The sequence below is a fragment of the Theobroma cacao genome, chromosome 6 (assembly GCF_000208745.1).
Source record: "Theobroma cacao cultivar B97-61/B2 chromosome 6, Criollo_cocoa_genome_V2, whole genome shotgun sequence".
NCBI classification, from domain to species: domain Eukaryota; kingdom Viridiplantae; phylum Streptophyta; class Magnoliopsida; order Malvales; family Malvaceae; genus Theobroma; species Theobroma cacao.
In genome coordinates this window covers 14,127,054-14,133,411 of record NC_030855.1, presented here as the reverse complement: position 1 = coordinate 14,133,411, position 6,358 = coordinate 14,127,054, and the positions used below count along the sequence as shown (strand labels likewise).

The 6,358-nt window shown below is 34.7% G+C and overlaps 1 long non-coding RNA gene across 1 annotated transcript; it reads left to right on the top strand.

The window, feature by feature from the left end:
* LOC108662517 lies at positions 4,315-5,964 on the top strand. The gene is made up of 3 exons (XR_001928398.1): positions 4,315-4,372; positions 4,991-5,066; positions 5,927-5,964. It is a non-coding gene; the product is annotated as an uncharacterized LOC108662517 (long non-coding RNA).

Below are 6,358 nucleotides of genomic sequence, written 5' to 3'. Positions count from 1 at the left end.
GTTGAGAAGTGAAAAATTGTAATCTCGGTATTTTTTGGAGCATAGAGGTAAAATGGTAATTTTGCCACCTCAGGGGCAAAATAGTAATTTTCCACCACCAGGACACTTGTCCAGCACATGGTCTTCCCTTATCCTCATTTTGACCTTTGACTAATCATGTGGTGGAGAATGGAAGCATAATTATTAAATTATAAAAAAAAAGAAAAATGGACTAATAAGCATGTGACATTGTCAAGTAAGGATATTTTATTATTTTCCATAAAAATCAGCCCATATTTATCCCATTTTCTCTTCATGTGGCCGGCCATAGTAAGAACAAAGAGAGGAAAGGAAAAACACAAAACCTAGGTGGGAAAATTGAAGAAAAAGTGTGGGATTTCAAGGAATCAAGCAATCAAAGGTAAAATTTCTTGATTTTGACTTGTGATCTACCTTTCCCATGCATTTCTCCTTATTTTCCATGATTAAATTTCATGTTTTCATGGTGAATTCATGGCTGACCAAATGGGTATGGAGAGAGAATGAAGTTGGATTGATTTGATTCTAAGTTATGTTAGTGTTTTTAGTTAGTTCAGCATATTTAGAAACAAAACAACAAGAAAAAAATTCATTTTCTCCCATTACCCATAAGAGACCAAATTTTCTAGGGAGAATATTGAGGCTGAAATTGATGATATTTCATGATATTTTGGTGATATTTGATATTTAGTGAGGCTAGAAATTAAATGAGAAATTTTGGTGTGAAAATCTAAATTTTTGCTCAATGTATAGACATGTGTGATTATTGACTCGAAACTGATAAATTGAATCTCATTCACAGTCACTGAGGTAATTTAGGTATAATTAGAGTGTAGAAAGTGAAAAGAATTGATTTGGAGTTAAATTGGAGATTTTAGCCGATTAGACCAAGTATAATGTGACTTAGGTCGAATATTACATTTAAGCGATTAATCAGACATTTTGCATTCCATATCATGCATTAGTAGTCTAAATTAGTTTAATTTCAATTTAGTACCAATGTGGTGAATTTCTCGATTTTGTATTGTGTCAAGGTGGTGAGTCCTCTGATAAAGGCAAGGGAATTGTACCCGAGGACCAGTAGTCTGAGTATTTCAAAAATCCCCACTCTAGACATTGTGAGTAACCTTACCATCATTTTAATTATCTAAAGTATGTTTTTATTCGGTTGTGGTGAATTTTATGAAAATGAGTTCAAATGGTAAATTTTTATGTTTTGCAAACAAAATGTGTTTAAATGAAAAGACTTTATAAATTGTCTTGAAACGAAATAACGATTTTGAAAATAGAGTAATTGGAGACCACTAGTATGTTGTAAATTTATGATTGGAAATTGATGGCTTATGTTGTATTGTTATTGTGTTGCCATGATTGGTTGGGCTGTGTTTTATGAATTGTATGAATTGTTTTATTTTATCCTTGCAGGCTAGGTAGTATTATATTAGCTCTGTCATGCTGTTAAAATTTTATTATGTGGTGGGTTCAGCTTGCTGTAGTGGGCAGATTCTGTGGACCAACCTATTAGAGGGGCACGAAATTCGGATATAACTATGTACCTCGATCAGAGAGGCGCATAAGGTATCTCTTGAGGTATGGTTAGAGTCCATGTCACGCCGAACCACCTCGTGACGATGAACTCCGCTAACGCCAAGGAACGGCTATGTTTTTCAAACTAAAAATATGTTTTTGTGTATACGAAATTTTTACAGCCTTGGCGGACTCGGTAAGATGCCTCAGTCAAGGTATCCCCAAGAATGATTTTGGCAAGAGCCAAGTTTTTTTTAAAATACTCATAAGCCATGTTGACTATTTAAATGAAATGAATACTTATGTTATGAAAAACTTATTTGGATGAAATGTTTTAATAGTCTCCTTTTACTCGAACTTTAGATCTTTTGAATGATGTTTGTTTACTCACTGGGAATTTATAATCTCACCACCCTCCTTTTCCTCCATTTCAAGCTCAGATTAGACTGTAGATAGTTGATCTCATCGAGGACTACCGTTGGGTTTACATCCTTCAAACTGTAGGTTTATAGTCCTCTTTACTTTTGTTTATTCGGGGGCCCACTTATTATTGTAAATTAAATTAAATACTTTGGCTTACTGTATTACAGTATGTATGAATTTATTTAACTTTTACGCTACAAAAATTATTTATGTATAACTCTAAAAATATTGTTTTATAAAAAAATAGAATATTTTACTTAACATTTCTTTTATTTTCTTATTATATCCAAATAATCGAAATTTCATTTTAAATGAAGATTTTAGACTTTAAAACTCACTTTTGATTATGAATTATATGTTTTGTACTCGTATATTACATTTTAGCCAGTTTCAAAATTTTTGGGAAAAAATGACTAAACTACCCCTGTGAGACGAAAATTATTATTTTATTTGTTTTGAGTTGGAAATAGCTTAAAATATTCTAGAACATGATTTTCTGCAACGGTTACTCATAGGGGATATGAGATACTGATATTAAGCCTTGCAGGGTCCTTGTTGGCATTTCGAGAAATGAGTGTCTATCGAGGTACCGCGGTGGTTGTCACAGGCTCGAGGGGAGTATCGGGTCATGACAATTTGATTGATATCAGAGCTTTTGGTTTTAAAGATGAGAGTTTTTGGTTTTAAAGTGGTTTTAAAAAAAATTTACAGTATCAGAGTGGCCCCGGATTAAGTTAGGTTAGGTTAGGTTGAATAGAATGCATGCATCTGCATATAGAGCCTAAGGTTCCCTAAATTTGCTCGTTTTCTCTTATAGATTATTATGCCTCCTCAACGCGGACGCCCACCTCTCACTTGATCGATTGGGTGGGGAAGAGGTCGTTCCCAACGTCGTCAGCTAGATGCAGTAGGGGAAGAATTGGCTGCGTCTACCATTCGGGCAGCACTTGCTGGTGAGCAAGTCGAGACTCCTCCACATCCTCCGCCACCTACTGGTATTCCTGCCATGCCTACTGAGGCAGCACAAACATTGGTAGTTTTCTTCACCGCAATGGTTGGTCAAGCTCAGACTGGTCAAGCTCCACCTATAGTGCATCCAATTACTCTTTCAGTTTCGCCAGTACAAGATGTATCCATTTCCAAGAAGCTGAAGGAGGCTAGACAATTGGGTTATGTTTCTTTCACCGATGAGTTGGATGCCACCGTGGGAAAAGACTAAATTAATCAGGTTTCGAAGACACTCTATGATATGAGGTTGGATGATGATATGAAGCTAATGATGGCTACGAGATTACTAAAGAAGAGAGCTCGTACCTGGTAGAATTCGGTGAAGTCCCGTTCCACTACTCCTCAAACATGGTCTGACTTTCTCAGGGAATTCGACAGTCAGTATTTCACTTATTTCCATCAGAAAGAAAAGAAAAGAGAATTTTTGAGCTTGAAACAAGGAAATCTAATGGTAGAGGAGTACGAAACTCGTTTTAACTAGCTGATGTTATATGTACCGGATCTGGTGAAATCTGAGCTAGATCAGGCTAGTTATTTCGAGGAAAGGCTCCATAATAAAATTAGAGAGCTGATGACAGTTACAAGTAAGGAGCCACATAAGGAGGTGGTACAGATGGCTTTTGTAGAGCCGGACCTTATAAAATACTTGTCATGACATACATGTGATGATAGCATGATTGCATGCTAGGAGAGTCTCAAAAAATTTACAAAAATAGGTATTGTACCTAGAGATACAACAAAGTTGATTTAAGCCTCGAACTAGATCAAATAGAGAATTTGAGATGAAATTAAGGATATTAAAGTACCAGAATGGTTTAATATGGTGATTTAGAGTTCGAGGATCAATTTGGAGTCAAATCGAAATTTTCACTATCTAGGGGCAAAATGGTCATTTGCCACCTAGGGACAAAATGAGAATTTTTAGAAAAGATTTTTTGATCCCATTTGACTTCTTAGAGTATGATTTGAGTATTGGAGTATGATTTGAGGTTAAGAAGTGAAAAAAAATTTGTAATTTCGGTATTTTTTAGAGCATAGGGGTAAAATGGTAATTTTACCACCCTAGTGGCAAAATTGTAATTTTACACCACCATGACATTTGTCAAGCTCCAGAATTCTACCTCTTATTATTTTGTGCTATTGATAAATATTAGGGCATTTGTGGTGGTGAGAAAAGGCTTAAAAATTAAGTTAAAACAAGTGGACCAATAAAAAGGTGACATGTGTCAAAATTTTAATATTTTTATATTGCCATTTAAAAACCAGCCCACACTCTTCCACTCAGCATTTTAAGGCCGACCAGCACCTGCAGAAAAGAGAAGAAAAGAAAAGAAAAACCCTAGGGAGGAAAAACTAAGGAAAATTTGTTGAATTTTCAAGAAATTGGTGACTAAAGGTAAGATTTTTAATATTAAGCTTGAAATTCATCTTGCCCATGCATTCTTTTCCATTTTCCATGAATTAAATTCAAGTTTTCATGAGGGGCAATATGCTGGCCAGATTTGGAGAGAGAAAGTTGGTGATGAATTTAGTTGAATTTCAAGGTAACTTAGTGTTTTTAGGTGTTTAGTAACATTTACTATGAAAATTAAGCAAGAAATCCACATGCCCATTATAGAACCTATCTTGGCTGAATTTTATGGGTGAGGATTGATGATGAATTTGGTTGTTTTTCATGCCATTTAGATGTATTTGGTGCTTCGGAATACCGAAAATCGAAAACGAGTATCGAAAAATTTTACTCTCGTTGTTGGCAATTTGCACCATAATGAGGGATATTTTGGTAATTGCACTTAGAATAGACTTGTAGTGAAGTTTGTGGAATTTTGGGGAGTACTGGAAGTGCAATAAATTAATTGGAATTGAATTGGACGTTTAGATCGATTAAATAGGGCATAGTGCGCGATAGGCCGAACAGCTCCCATTTCATTGCATGCATTCATATAGAACATAGAACAGTTTTGTAACGATTTAGCATAAGTATATTAAATTTCCCGTTGCACATTATGTATAGGTGGTGAGCCCTCGGATAAGGGTAAAGGTATTGCACCCGAGGATCAAGAATAGGAGTGTTGTAAATTCCCGTCAAAGTGAGTAACCACTATTCATCTTAACTATCTAGAGTATTTTTACAATCATTTTTATGATTTTAAGAATATTGAACCTAAATGAATTTTATGTTTTATGACTAATAATCGATTTAAGGAATAAGGTTTATGATTTATTTTACAATTCAATAATGTTTCTGAAAATGTGAGTATGTGGAGACCAACCTTTGATGTTGCTTGTATATTTAAGTTTATGTACCTATGTTTGGAATTGATGATTTATGAACTGATACGTGATGACATATGTGGCTGGAATTTTGGGTTGTGAAATATATAAACTGTTTGTTTTCCTTTGACAGGGTGGGTAGTATTATGTTAGTTACGTTATGCTGTCAAAATTTTATTGATTGGTGGGTTATTTAATTAGCCACTGCAGTAGGCGGGTTTCCATGGACCAGCCTATTAGAGGGGCACGGTAAACCCCGTTATATTTACTTTAGTAGGAGAGGCGCGAAGGATATCTCCTAAGGTACGATAGAGTTCACTTCACGTCGAACCACCACTTGAGGATGAACTCTGCCAATGCCAAGGGATGGCTAAACTATGTTTTTATGAGTAGTTGTTAACTTAATAACCTTGGCGGACTCCGTTGAATGCCTCGGCCAAGGTATCACCGAGTATGATTTTTGGCATGAGCCAAGTTTTTAAGAAAATCATAAGTCGTGATGTGTATTATAATAAAATGTGTTGTTTTATATGATTTGAAACAAGTACAAAATGTTGTGGATTATGGTATGATGAAAGTTAACTGTCTCCATTTACTCGGCTTTAGATGTTAATGACGGACTTTGTTTACTCACTGAGTTTATGAAAACTCACCCTTTCTTGTTTAACCATTTCAGGTTCAAGATAATCTGTAGGCAGTCGATTTCATCAAGGATTTCTTTTCAACTTACTTCCTTGGAAATTATAGGCCTACATTCTTGCACACTTTTGGTTATCTCGAGGTCCATATGCCACTGTAGGATAATTTTGAATACCTGGTTTACTGTATTACTATGTGTATGAATTTATTTTGTTCTCACGCTATAAAAATAATTTATGCATAGTTCTATAAAAATTGTTTTATAAGAAAATAGAATATATTATCGAATATTTTTATTTAGTCTAATTAGTCATCTTTTCACTCCAAATGGATGATTTAGATTGTAAAAATTTATTTTTAATCAGAAATGGATATCTTTCTACCTACGTTGTATTTTTATCAAGTTTTGAAATTTTCAGGTAAAAATGACCAAAATACCCTTGTGTGGTCAAAATTTTATTTTGATTAT